We start from the raw sequence: 15,514 nt of genomic DNA, 5'->3' as shown, positions 1-15,514 counted from the left end.
AACAGCAGTAATACATTCGAAGGTGATCGAATACCTACACTAATAAACATTTGAATAAGAAGAAATTTAGGGCGGCCTAAGAATTGGTGGAAAGATCAGCTGCAGCCTACTTGAAATTATAACAGGCAAAAATACCTAGATGATAAAAGGATTAATTTCTGAATGCAGATTTCTGAGGATTTAGTGCCATTACTATTTCTTGTAGTACTACTTTCACTGTGTTTCATTATCCTTTTCTTTGTCAATTTTGTTTTCTTTTCTCTGACTGCCTTAGAATCCGTAACTGCTGCAGCTTTATAACAAACCGTTTTCAATATGTTGTTTCACCTTTTATTGTGCATTTATTTCGTTAAACGTTCTTGATCACTTGAAACCAACATTTTGTTCACCCATTTTTACAAACGTAAACAGAAAAGCATTTTGTCTCTTTGTCTCTCTCTCTCTCTCTCTCTCTCTCTCTCTCTCTCTCTTTCCAAGCATTTATCCCGACTTGTGGGGTCTCCTGTGATGGTTATCCGGATTTGGAGTGTTAATTTTAAGAAGTGACCGGATGCCCTTCCTGTCGCCACCCCATACCCCCTAGATCCCCCCCCCCCCCCCCCCCTTGGACGGAAGGTGTATATCCCATCTGCCTGCGATCGTGTAACTGAGGCGGAACGTGGGGACCAGCCCGGTATTCACCTAGTTTGATGTATAAAACCGCCTAAAAACCACATTCAGGCTGACGTGCATAACGGCACTCGTCGTCAGCCCGCTGGGCGGATTCGATCTAGGGCCGGAGCGCCTACCCGAGTCCAGGAAGTAGCGCATTAGTGCTCCCGGCAATTCTGGCGGGTACAGAAAAGCATTTTGTCTCTTTCTATAATACTATTCTCCTGAAGTGAACGTATGGGTAACATCCCTTTTTCTAAGTTTGTCAGTCCACTTAATAATTTCTTTCGTACGAAACTTCACATCTAAGATTTCTCTTTTCCTAATGCCTTTGTTATACAATCTATATTCTGCTATATTTCAACACTGATTCTAAATTTCCAGAATGCTCCCATTTCTGTTACCTTCAGTATTTTCTGTATATTATTTACAATATCCCTCTTTCGTTTCAACTTTAAAACCATTTACATTTAAGGAACGTGTTCATTCAATATTTGTAACATGGAATGTAGTTGCAAACGTTAAATTGTATCAGCTGCGTAAGGAAGAGCGATGCATTGCCTCATTGCCTTAAAATAAAAAGGATCGTGGTATATCATTCCCATGAGGTAATTTTTTAGAGGACTTACGTAAGGGAAGGTCGTATCTTGATTTCAACCTGGTTCCTCTTCAAGTATATATCGATTTACTCACCTTTCCTAGAGTAACATTCGTACACTAAAAAACCATCCGTGCGCTGTACAAACATAAGCAGGTTGGTTTCCGAGATAATAGAGAGTTCAAGAGCTAATACTCCTCAGCAATGAATCCCTGGGCAGACTGCTACACATTTGAGAGGAGTACCTGTACGAATACTACTGAAATTAATCATTGCTGCGCATAACTGGATCGGCCAGTGGTCACCTACTGGCATGCTGCATCTACATATACGGTGGTAACAAGTGGACACAAGTGGTGTTTGAAAGCCAACGTGGAACGAAATATTCGTAAGCGAGCAAAAGGTTAGGTTAGGTTAGTGTTTTTTAACGTTCCGTCGACAACGAGGTCATTAGAGGCGGAGCACAAGCTCGGGTTAGGGAAGGATGGGGAAGGAAATCGGCCGTGCCCTTTCAAAGGAACCATCCCGGCATTTGCCTGAAAGGATTTAGGGAAATCACGGAAAACCTAAATCAGGATGGCTGGAGACGGGATTGAACCGTCGTCCTCCCGAATGCGAGTCCAGTGTGCTAACCACTGCACCACCTCGCTCGGTAAGCGAGCAAAACACGATACGCGGGAATGTATAAAGAACCGCTCGGTCACACCGGCCGGCTTAATCAGTCTTCCATAGTACCTGGAGAAATGAGTCTTTCGTAGCATACCTTGCACATGAATGTCACATTCTCAGTCAGAGTGATTTGTGACACAAAGTACATATTTTATTTGCTCGTCTATTCTTCATTCTAGGACAAAGCGCACAAAATCCACTGTGTCCTGTCTCTGTTTCCACGTTAGGAAGAGGTACACATCGCTTCTTTCGGAACTTGAGATCCGATGAAATGTTCTGCAGGGTTATTCCTCGTGAAATATGTGGTTTCACCCTCTCTAGAGCCACATCTTTCAGGAATACACGTCTCGTAATTACATTCGTGTGTTTTCTTTGTATATAATTATTTTACCGAAACCACAAACGTAACTCGGCATTGGTCTCTTCTTTGGGTTTTCTTTTTTGTTTTTGCGTAACTGCTGTTGCTCTGTAGACATTTCTCAATTCTTTGAATAGTGGAACGGGCGTGAAATAATTGTCAATTAATATGTTTCTACCTCTGTTCAGTATAGGAGAAGCAACCCTCTTGACTATGTCAGCAGCCGCGTTGCTCAAATTGTAAGGTCCTGGTGGCTGTTTTCCCTCATATAACTCCAAATTACACTTATAAAAGGTTTCTCATCTACAAGGGCGTAGATTTTTATACCGTTTTTAGCGGGTTTGTTTGAAATATATACCGGAAACTTACAGCGGCCCCTGAATGACTCCAACATTTCATCAATAGTACAGTACTCTCCTGAAGCATAATTGTCGTTACAGTGACTAACAAAGACCTCAAGTATTTCTCAGATAGGCTCTAGGTTATCAGCTTGCTTTCTTGCCCCCCATATATTGATATCATCTAAATTTAACACTCGTAACAAAAATAAGAAGCGCTTTATGGATATTGTTGCTGTAAATACACTCCTGGAAATTGAAATAAGAACACCGTGAATTCATTGTCCCAGGAAGGGGAAACTTCATTGACACATTCCTGGGGTCAGATACATCACATGATCACACTGACAGAACCACAGGCACGTAGACAAAGGCAACAGAGCATGCACAATGTCGGCACTAGTACAGTGTATATCCACCTTTCGCAGCAATGCAGGCTGCTATTCTCCCATGGAGACGATCGTAGAGATGCTGGATGTAGTCCTGTGAAACGGCTTGCCATGCCATTTCCACCTGGCGCCTCAGTTGGACCAGCGTTCGTGCTGGACGTGCAGACCGCGTGAGACGACGCTTCATCCAGTCCCAAACATGCTCAATGGGGGACAGATCCGGAGATCTTGCTGGCCAGGGTAGTTGACTTACACCTTCTAGAGCACGTTGGGTGGCACGGGATACATGCGGACGTGCATTGTCCTGTTGGAACAGCAAGTTCCCTTGCCGGTCTAGGAATGGTAGAACGATGGGTTCGATGACGGTTTGGATGTACCGTGCACTATTCAGTGTCCCCTCGACGATCACCAGTGGTGTACGGCCAGTGTAGGAGATCGCTCCCCACACCATGATGCCGGGTGTTGGCCCTGTGTGCCTCGGTCGTATGCAGTCCTGATTGTGGCGCTCACCTGCACGGCGCCAAACACGCATACGACCATCGTTGGCACCAAGGCAGAAGCGACTCTCATCGCTGAAGACGACACGTCTCCATTCGTCCCTCCATTCACGCCTGTCGCGACACCACTGGAGGCGGGCTGCACGATGTTGGGGCGTGAGCGGAAGACGGCCTAACGGTGTGCGGGATCGTAGCCCAGCTTCATGGAGACGGTTGCGAATGGTCCTCGCCGATACCCCAGGAGCAACAGTGTCCCTAATTTGCTGGGAAGTGGCGGTGCGGTCCCCTACGGCACTGCGTAGGATCCTACGGTCTTGGCGTGCATCCGTGCGTCGCTGCGGTCAGGTCCCAGGTCGACGGGCACGTGCACCTTCCGCCGACCACTGGCGACAACATCGATGTACTGTGGAGACCTCACGCCCCAAGTGTTGAGCAATTCGGCGGTACGTCTACCCGGCCTCCCGCATGCCCACTATACGCCCTCGCTCAAAGTCCGTCAACTGCACATACGGTTCACGTCCACGCTGTCGCGGCATGCTACCAGTGTTAAAGACTGCGATGGAGCTCCGTATGCCACGGCAAACTGGCTGACACTGACGGCGGCGGTGCACAAATGCTGCGCAGCTAGCGCCATTCGACGGCCAACACCGCGGTTCCTGGTGTGTCCGCTGTGCCGTGCGTGTGATCATTGCTTGTACAGCCCTCCCGCAGTGTCCGGAGCAAGTATGGTGGGTCTGACACACCGGTGTCAATGTGTTTTTTTTTCCATTTCCAGGAGTGTATATAACAGGCTGTACCATCATCACTCCACATTTCTTTCGCATTCAAATTATTTAAATTATTAGTTTTCTTCAAACCATCCATGCAGAAAAATCCAATTAATGCCATTATTTCAACCACGTCTGTCACCTTACAATCTCGTTCTCGTGAAAATTTCTCTTGTAATTTTGTGATATACATATTTTTGTATGTAACTATTTTATCAATAATTCCATCATCAAAAGAAATAGAAACACATTGCAAGGGAGTTTTTGCATTCTTAGATGCTTGTTTCACCCCTGGCAGATGAATTACGATGTTCGAAGTCCTATTACGCATATTACTTATGGGTTTGTGTATAAGCCATTTTGTACACCCATCTTTTCCGGTATAAAATGGTATTCTACCTCTTGGTTTGTGTGGATCTTCATGTGCAGCTTCATCCGAAGATTGTTCCGTATCTGTATGATAGGAACTTTCAATATCGGAGCAGTTGCTATCAGGGCTGTCTTCACGATTGTCGTCTGTATGATCCGTATCCAGTATACATTCTTCGTCCGAATCAGGGTCTTCCAGCCATGCAAGGACTTGTTTTGTTTATCGGTCACCCATACTGATAGTTGTAAGCTGTATATAATAAAGAACATAATTACTAAAAATAAATTTACCTTCGTTTTGTTAAAATGTAATAAAGCAAGAACCAAACATTTCCATAACAAGAAACAAAAAATACTTGCAAAGATAGGCGCGCGATGAGCAAAATGCCGAATTTTCGGCACGGTGGCTCAACCGATTCCCTGCGAGGTCACTGGCACACTGAGCGACGCGAAAGTGAGGTGCACGGGGTGGGGATGAATGCTTGGGATGGTACTGAGACTCTCGCCGTGCTACCGTGTTAATAACAAACACAATTATCGAAATGAATTTCCCTGTGAGAGAAATGCTCATAGCGCGACTTCTCACGGGCTAGAATGGTTCCCATTCGACCCTGCTCCGTTGTACACCTTTCTTATGTCCTCTTGTACCCATAGTTCATCATGAAATTTGTCACAATATTTCTGAGACACTATTTGTTAATGAGCTACCAACAACAAACTCTGGGAAGGGTAGAGACAGTCAAAAATGGTTCAAATGACTCCGAGCACTATGGGACTTATCTGAGGTCATCAGTCCCCTAGACTTAGAACTACTTAAACCTAACTAACCTAAGGACATCACAAACATCTATGCCGGAGGCAGCATTCGAACCTGCGACCGTAGCAGCAGCGTTGTTCCGGACTGAAGCGCCTAGAACCGCTCGGTCGTAGAGACAGTCGAGTCGGGTGATATATCATTATGTGCAGATTTGACCATAGTGGAACAGGGAATGGTCTCAAAAGCTGTCTGCTAAGAAGAGCGTGAGAAACACAACGGAAATAGTCATGCTGATGATAGAAAACTACTGGAAGTTCATTTACAGAATAACCACACTGTGGCTGAAGACCGATGCATGGATATTCTGTAAGCCAAAACAGTGGGACATTCAGGAACTAACTTAAGGTAACGGAGGTTTGAGTGGTGTTGAATGGCACGTTCGTATTCCCCGTGGCCAGAGAGTTAGTTCTGATGGCTTGTCGCTCTGGTACCGTCACGGGGCAGGACCCATGAGCACTTTATTGCAGGGAGCGTTGGCATGGGCCAGCGGTGGCTGCAGATCGAAGTACGGGTATCTGCTACATCCTCGTACGATACACAGTAGCGGGGCGTCACTAAGTTCAGAGCCGGGTATGGCGATGTGGACACAAACATCCCAGCCTCTTTTCCCGGACGAGAGGTCGGCGATTCCACTGGAGTCAGGGAAATTTGTTTTTGAATGTCTAGAAGAGCATTACATGCGTGCATTAGCGGCTGAGAGTCGCATTCTGGTGACTGAATGACTCGATACAGTGAGGAATGCTGAATACAGGTGGTGCACCGAGTATGTAGGTTAGCAAGCGATATTACCGACGGAATTCCATGGTTATCGTCTGACAAGTAGTAGTTGTTTTCAGATATCACACTGTGCATGCTAATATGTTCTCTGAAAGCAATACCCATTTTCATTTAGTTAAACTACAGGCTGAGAGCATGGCTGAATCGTGCTATACATGAAGTGACCTTGTTTGTGCGATGTTGTGAGTGTGATTTGGTTGGTTGGTTGATTCAGGGGAGGGGACCAAACGGCGATGTTATTGGTCCCATCAGCTCAGGGAAGGACAGGGAAGGAAATAGGCCGTACCCTTTCAAGGGAACCTTCCCCGCACTTAATTGAAGCGATTCAGGGAAATAATGGAAAACCTAAATCAGGATGGCCAGACGTGGGTTAGAGCCGTCGTCCTTCAGAACGCGAGTCCAGGGAGCTAACCACTGCGCTGCCTCGGTCGACTGTGTGATTTTCAGATGTCATTTGTACAAAGAAACTCTTATTTTCTTTCTGTGAGTGATCAGATTTTATATTTTACTAGCTTAGAGCCCACAACTTTACTCGCGTAGATCGTATGGTCTACAAAGATTTTTTGGTTTTATGTAATAGAATTTGTATGTTCTTCACAAATTGCAACACCTTCTAAGCTTTTCACTCTATTTAAGGCCGTATCAGTATTGTCTTTTCCGAATGTGCTTCTGACCGAAAAACGAGACTAGGAGCCCAAAGTTTTTGTTAATCATATCTTTTGCGTTCTTGTGGAGTTATTTCCACAGCAACTTTCATCCCCTTACAAATAGTTCTTATAACAGACCGAGAGGTGGAATCTCAATTTCCATCAATCTAGATTTAAAGCTTTTTTTTTAATATAACGAAATATTTTCTTAGAAGGTTTCATCCCATTTTGGCCTCCCTTAGGGGTTGAATTCTAGAAAGACTGAAACACGTATTTTATTTTATTCCTAGTCAAAAATTCAAATACCAGTTGTCATAGACATAGCCTTGAATATCCTTTACTAGTTCTTTAGCAGTTATTTATTTTCAAAAAATCCTTCATTCCACTGTTTTACCCCCTTAGTGATTGAATTTCCAAAAATGCTGAAACATGTAGGCTATTTTTTATTTTCTGACTGATAAATGAAATACCAGTTTGCGTAGTTCTAGCTTCAAAATTCCCTTAATAGCAACATACTTTCAAAAAGATTTTCATCCAATATCTTATCCCTAGGAATGGAATTTCGGTGAATCCCTACAGAAACGATGCCTATAGTATGAGATCCACACCCTCTCCAAATTTCGACTTTCTGTCCTTAGCGGTGTAGACTTGGCGATGAAGAGTGAGTGTATCAGTCTGACCCTGTTTCAACAGCTAAGGGACTGAATTTCCAAAAACAGTGAAACACGAATTTGTTCATCTCTAATTGAGAAGCCAAATTACAGTTTTCAAAGATTTAGCTTCAAAAATGATTTCGCAATGAAACATTTTCGCCTCGCGGGATTAGCCGAGCGGTATAGGGCGCTGCAGTCATGGACTGTGCGGCTGGTCCCGGCGGAGGTTCGTGTCCTCTCTCGGGCATGGGTGTGTGTGTTTGTCCTTAGGATAATTTAGGTTAAGTAGAGTGTAAGCTTAGGGACTGATGACCTTAGCAGTTAAGTCCCATAAGATTTCACACACATTTGAAGATTTTTTGAAACATTTTCATAAAATGTTTCACCCCTATTTCATTTGCTCAGGGGTTGAATTTCCAAAAACAGTGACATGCGTATGTTTTACTTCTATCAGAAAAGCTAAATATCAATTTTTATAGATTTAGTTTCAACAATGATTGTGCAGTCAAATATTCCCATAAAAACTACATCCCCGATCCACCCCTACAGGGGTTGGATTCCCAAGTACAATGAAACACATATTTATTTTTTTCTAACTGAGAACCCAAATTTAAATTTTCGTTGATGGAGCTTTAAAACCGCTTTCATAATAAAATATTTTTATCCCATAATTCACCCCCTTAGAGGTTCAGATTTCAAAAACACTAAAACACGACTTTTTTTATTTGGATTGGAGAAGTTAAATACCAATGTTCATAGATGTAGTTATTAAAAAACATTAGTGGTTATTTAATAAGGAAACATTTAAATAAAAGCTTTCACCCACTATTTCACCGCCAGGGGTTTAAATTTCAGAACATTCTGAAATATTTTTTTCTTTACTGAGAGCAATAATACCAATTTTCCTTGTCCTAGCATCAAAATTGGCTGAATAATGAAATTTTCTTTGAAGTAAAACCTTCAACACGTACTTCATACTCTTAGGGTTCAAATTTCAAAAAATCCCCTCTTAAAACTCGCCCACAATGTAAGATCCACACTTTCTTCAAATTTCAAGTTTCTATCCTTAGCCATATGAGTCAGTCAGTCACATTCCCTTCTCTAAGCAGATATTGTAGAGGAACTCGTAGAGACATACGGATGGGCAGTAATGTAGAGCGTTGTTGGCAGTTTGACATAGTAGTTAGATGGCGATAGTAATGGACCAGTCTCTAGTTAGGTGCTAGATAGGTGATATTAATTTCGTTTGAGAGTTGTTGTAGTATCTTATGGGTAACTGCAGAAGCAGGATCTACTGCATTTTCTGTCTGTGGCCGAGGGCCATAATTTGTAGTTATCTCTGTTATCACCGTGTTCTCTGCCCTTGTGCAAAAGATTGATTTTTATTCTGTTTAGTGTTTTTGTGGAAATTCTAGTTGTACTCTCTTGTTTGAGCTATGGTTTCAAAATCTGTACTGGACTCAAAAAATGGTTCTGAGCGCTATGGGACTTAACATATGTGGTCATTAGTCCCCTAGAACTTAGAACTACTTAAACCTAACTAACCTAAGGACATCACACACATCCATGCCCAAGGCAGGATTCGAACCTGCGACCGTAGCAGTCGCGCGGTTCCGGACTGCGCGCCTAGAACCGCTAGACCACCGCAGCCGGCGTACTGGACTCAGAATTAGTTCTATTTCAGTGTTATCGTACCATTTTTCATCTGTTATCAAGAAGAAATTTATGCTTAATAATTTAACTACTAATTTTAACCCACAACTGTACAATGCACGGTCCGCAACCCTCTCCACCACAAACCTGTCCTTCAGGCTGCTGCTATCGAAAGGGTATATTACTGTATTAAGCTGTCTTTCTCATCGAAACTTGTGATCTTCCACCAACATTTTGCAGTTTTTAACTTGTTAACTTGTCAGATTGTTTTAGAAAACTAGATAACATTAGCAAGAAAGGCTCGTCGAAGTGACTATGGTATCTGCGCTGACCAGAATAAGAAAACAATAGCAAGTTGTAATTTAGAATTATGAAAGCGCATGGTACTTGCGCATTCTGCAACTTGGCAACATCTGGACAACCGTGCGCTGCCGAATGTTGGGTTTGTTGTTATACTTGACAACAATGTGACTTTTATTAGACCAAGTAGAATCGGTCAACTTCTGCAACTTTCGCCGACCTGAACGAAGTTGTTTTCCCCCCACCCGCACCCCTCTCCACCTTTCTCTTCCTATCACACATTATAGGCTTCACGTGGCTCCGCCGAGCATTCGTATAGAAGTACGAAGCTTCACATGTTGCGCCTGGAACTTAGCATTGGGCGGCACTATGCAGGGTCTTGACACACACAGGTGTAGACTGGCAGACTGCGATAAGTAACGTAAGAAGCCGGCTGTCAGTACAGGACAGCACACAGATGAGCTTCTTGACTAACATCAACTTTTGGCGCTAAGCACGCAAGCGACAACATTCACACATCAGCTAAAGTATGTTTGTAGCAGGCTGGGGCATTTTTTATTCCTAGTCTCTGGAAGCCAGAATCCTGTCGGTAGTCGCATCAAACCAAACAGTACCAGAATCGTTGAAACAAGTAGTTCTGCAGAGAAGGAACTTCACTAGTGTTGAACCAATCCCTTGTGATCTGTTACAGTCAGGTTGACGAAACTTGCTGCCAATCACGGCTACAGTCACAGAACATGGTCCAGAATCAGTTAGTCGCTTCGTACCAGACATTTCATTCCGAGACTTTAAGATATGTATCACCGTTGTAGCAGGATTTCCAATACAAGCGGAAACATTGCCTTTGCAGAAACGAATCATTCGATACTGGAGGGAAACATTAGCGTTGGTATTTTATGTGGGAGTTCCTTTCATTTCATTTTAGCTTTCTAAATCGTGAGCTTCATGCCACACTTCTGATCACACAATACAGGTGACTGTTGGGTCCGTCTCCTATTAAACAAACCGCAACGGTGATTTACACGACTGGCAATTAAAATTGCTACACCAAGAAGAAATGCAAATGATAAACGGGTATTCATTGGACAAATATATTATACTAGAGCCGGCCGGTGAGGCCGTGCGGTTCAAAGCGCTTCAGATTGGAACCGCGTGACCGCTGCGGTCGCAGGTTCGAATCCTGCCTCGGGCATGGATGTGTGTGATGTCCTTAGGTTAGTTAGGTTTAAGTAGTTCTAAGTTCTTGGGGACTGATGACCACAGCTGTTAAGTCCCATAGTGCTCAGAGCCATTTGAACCATTTATTACACTAGAACTGACATGTGATTACATTTTCACGCAATTTGGGTGCACAGATCCTGAGAAATCAGAACCCAAAACAACCACCTCTGGCCGTAATAACGGCCTTGATACGCCTAGGCATTAAACAGAGCTTGGATGGTGTGTATAGGTACAGCTGCCCATGCAGCTTCAACGTGATACCACAGTTCATCAAGAGTAGCGACTGGCGTATTGTGACGAGCCAGTTGCTCAGTCACCATTGACCAGACGTTTAGAATTGGTGAGAGAACTGGAGAATGTGCTAGCCAGGGCAGCAGTCGAACATTTTCTGTATCCAGAAAGGCCCGTACAAGAACTGCAACATGCGGTCGTGCATTATCCTGCTGAAATGTAGGATTTCACAGGGATCGAATGAAGGGTAGAGCCACGGGTCATAACACATGTAACGTCCACTGTTCAAAGTGCCGTCAATGCGAATAAGAGGTGACCGAGACGTGTAACCAATGGCACCCCATACCATCACGTCGGGTGATACGCCAGTATGGCGACGACGAATACACGCTTCCAATGTGCGTTCACCGCGATGTCGCCAAACACGAATGCGATCATCATGATATTGTAAACAGAACCAGGATTCCTCCGAAAAAATTTCGTTTAGCCATTCGTGCACCCAGGTTCATCGTTGAGTACAGCATCGCAGGCGCTCCTGTCTGTGATGCAGCGTCAAGGCAAATCACAACCATGGTCTCCGAGCTGATAGTCCATGCTGCTCCAAACGTCGTCGAGCTGTTCGTGCAGATGGCTGTTGTCTTGCAAACGTCCCCATCTGTTGACTCCGGCCATGCGGGTAAGATGCCCCTCATCTCGACTGCTAGTGATACGAGGCCGTTGGGATCCGTATTACCCTCCTGACCTCACCAATTACATATTCTGCTAACAGTCATTGTATCTCGACCAACGCGAGCAGCAATGTCGCGATACGATAAGCCTCAATCGCGATGGGCTACAACCCGACCTTTATCAAAGTCGGAAACGTGATGGTACGCATTTCTCCCCCTTACACCCGGCATCGCAATAACGTTTCACCAGGCAACGCCGGCCAACTGTTGTTTGTGTATGAGAAATCGGTTGGAAAGTTTTCACATGTCAGCACGTTGTAGGTGTTGCCACCGGCGCCAACATTGTGTGAATGCTCTGAAAAGCAAATCATTTGCATATCACAGCATCTTCTTCCTGTCGGTTACATTTCGCGTCTGTAGCACGTCATCTTCGTGGTGTAGCAATTTTAATGGCTAGTAGTGACACTGGCAGGGTCCTATTTGAGATGGTATTCCTTTGGCCCGCTCTGATCCTGGACGGATGCAACCTGGTAGCTACCTGAGGACCAACAATTTCGCATGTTTCACGATAAAAGAAGCATTAGTAGAGATTTAATAAGTGTTAAGTGACAGTGAGCATAAGAAAAATATTTGGGTGTCGGAACATGAACCACAGCATTTTTAGCCTGACAAGCTAGGCCATTTAGCACTTACACTTATTACTGATAAGTAGTTCTACACGACAGTCGACTTCTCGCTTCTTTTGACCGTCCATTCTGGTTGTTTAAGTTTCCATTAGCAGTATATATCCACACATGGTACCCGCAACTTTCTCCTGCTTAATTACAACTACTGAGGATAAATGGAAGCTCGAGTACAGGTTATTCTACGCGAAAGACTTCACAAAAGAAAAGTTGGTTCATTAACATACAGCTCTCTTGAGGTAACGTGGATTAGTAACGTATGGTAGCCAACAGTCTCGACGGCTTCATACTGGTCTCGAGAGAGGTCGAATAAACAGCCGCGCCGTTTCAATGTTTGGCTAGGAAATGGAGTTTGAAGACAGGCACAAACAGCAGCGCGCCGGAAATTGCGCTTCAGGCGAGGCACGGCGAAGAGCCGTGGACCTGCTGCCACCGCCGCCGCTGCGTCATCGGACTTCATCGCGGCTCTGCCGCCGACGCTGATGAGCTGCCCCAGAGGTCAGCGGAACACGCGACGCCCAGCGCCGACATCGACCGCGGCCGGCGCCGAACGCCCGCTGGCCGGTTCCCCGTCCCAAGCGAGGTACACCAATACCGTCCATATAGCCAATTTTCACAGCAACACTCCAGATACGGTGGCACAACGACCTACCGGACGGCTATAAAACACAACTTGCATCATAAGCGAACGACATTTGGCATTGTCAAACAGAAGCGTTCGATCTATTTCAAATACATTCATTCACCAAAATCTTCATTGCCTTTACAGACGTATTACAGTTCACCGGTTTTGAGTCAAATGAGTCATCATGAGAACTAAAGTTGCGCTTTCTCGTTACGGATGTGATACGTCAATATGTATTCAAGAACATACTATTGTCACTCAAAATCAGATACTTTTAGGGGACCACAATGAATCACGGCTTCACTTGTTATTTCCTTAGCAAGTTACCGGGATTTTAGTTCTGATGATGACTCATTAGAGTAGAAACGGTAAAACTTAATATGATGATGGTGAGTCCCATCTTCTTCATAGAGCTCAGGGGAACGACGTGGGAGACCCGCGCCGCCTTACTGGGCAAGGTCCTAGTGGAGGTGGTTTGCCATTGACTTCCTCCGACCGTAATGGGGATGAATGATGATGATGAAGACGACACAACAACACCCAGTCATCTCGAGGCAGGAAAAATCCCTGACCCCGCCGGGAATCGAACCCGGGACCCCGTTCTCGGGAAGCGAGAACGCTACCGCAAGACCACGAGCTGCGGACAGTAATAATGAGCGTATGGCATTGGTGGCTGGGAGACCCCTCACGGGGTGGTTCGGCCGCCGCTCCAAAAGTTCTTTAACGCCACTACGGCGACTTGTCAGTGAATGAGGACGAAATGATGATGAAAGACGCACAACACCCAGTCATCTCGAGGCAGAGAAATTCCCTGACCCCGCCGGGAATCGAACCCGGGATCCCGTGAGTGGGAAGCGGGAACGCTACCGCAAGACCACGAGTCGCATGTTAAAAAGTATTCTATATTTTGAGAGGTAGTAATGTGGTCCAAAACGGGCAAAAATGTCAAGTAAACATGAGTCTGAAACGCGTACTTTAAGAGCTTTGAGCACTTTTACTAATGTGAAACTCATCTCTTTCACTGCGAGCTCTACACCTACATCCATACTCCGCAAGTCACCTGATGGTGTGTGGCGGAGTGTACCTTGAGTACCTCTGTCGGTTCTCCCTTCTATTCCAGTCTTGTATTGTTCGTGGAAAGAGAGATTGCCTGTATGCCTATGTGTGGGCTCTAATCTCTCTGATTTTATCCTCATGGTCGCTTCGCGAGATATACGTAGGTGGGAGCAATATACTGCTTGACTCCTCGGTGAAGGTACGTTCTCGAAACTTCAAGAAAACCCCGCACCGAGCTGTTGAGCGTCCTTCTTGCAGTTTTCCACTGGAGTTTATCTGTCATCTCCGTAACGCTTTCTCAATTAGTAAATGATCCTGTAACGAAGCGTGCTGCTCTCCGTTGGATCTTCCCTCTCTCTTCTATCAACCCTTTCTGGTACGGATCCCACACCGGTGAGTATTCAGTCAGTGGGCGAACAATTTACTGTAACCTACTTCCTTTGTTTTCGGATTGCATTTCCTTACGATTCTTCGAATGAATCTCAGTCTGGCATCTCCTTTACCGACGATTAATTTTATATGGTCATCCCATTTTAAATCACTCCTAATGCCTACTCACTGATAATTTATAGAATTAACTGCTTCCAGTTGCTGACCTGCAATATTGTAGCTGAATGATAGAGGATCTTTCTTTCTGTGTATTCGCAGCACATTACACTTGTCTACAGTGAGATTCAGTTGCCATTCCCAGCACCAGGCGTCAATTCGTTGTAGATCATACTGCATTTCAGTACAATTTTCCATTGTTACAACCTCTCGATATACTACAGCATCATCCGCAAAAAGCCTCTGAATGTTATCGACAAGGTCTTTTCTATATATTTTGTGAATAACAGCGATCCTACGACACTCCCCTGCGGCACACCTGGAATCACTCTTACTTCGGAAGACTTCTCTCCATTTGCTGTCACGAACGTCCTACAGAATGTAGTAAATAAATGAGAACACATTGTTCTGTTACACCAGAGATTCTGCATGTTTTCTACATACCGGACTCAAGCTTTACTGTCGGTTCCTTTTGCCAGACCGTAATACAAGAATGACATTGTACGTTTTGCATAAAAGACTTCCTTTACGCTGGCAAGGGCCAAAATTAAAATGTAAAAGTGTTTCACAAACTTATCAAACCACAAACTGCTTCTACTAGAACTAAGGCACTGATCAGCCAAAACGTAGGGCGACAGAAGCGTCCGATCCCACGCGTCGGCTTTGACCCGTGACGTAATGGTGTTGTCGTGTGTGACGTCATGACGGCGCGGAGTTGGGATTGAGAGTGGCTGTCTCCAGTTCTGTTTTATCTTATTTTATTTACTTTTCTGATCTGTTCGTTCTATCTCGTGAGATTCTTTTTTTTTTAATTTAAAAACATTTATTACTTATTTTAATTGTCTGTTTCCTCCAATTTCTGTTTTAGTTTATTATATTAATCTTTCTGATCTGTTCGTTCTATCCCGTGAGATTTTTTTTTAAAAGACAAAAAACACTAATCAGCTACTGAAACATCTTTATCTTCTATGGCTTGCAGGGTTACCACCCCTGGGGAGGTG

The 15,514-nt window shown here is 44.5% G+C and overlaps 1 non-coding gene across 1 annotated transcript; it reads right to left on the bottom strand.

The window, feature by feature from the left end:
- Window positions 1-1,826: 1,826 nt before the first annotated feature.
- On the bottom strand, window positions 1,827-1,899 carry Trnaa-cgc. The gene has a single exon. It is a non-coding gene; the product is annotated as a tRNA-Ala (tRNA).
- Between the last annotated feature and the right edge of the window lie 13,615 nt (window positions 1,900-15,514).

Source organism: Schistocerca americana, chromosome 3 (genome assembly GCF_021461395.2).
Source record: "Schistocerca americana isolate TAMUIC-IGC-003095 chromosome 3, iqSchAmer2.1, whole genome shotgun sequence".
NCBI lineage: Eukaryota > Metazoa > Arthropoda > Insecta > Orthoptera > Acrididae > Schistocerca > Schistocerca americana.
This window is presented reverse-complemented; position numbering and strand designations above follow the sequence as displayed.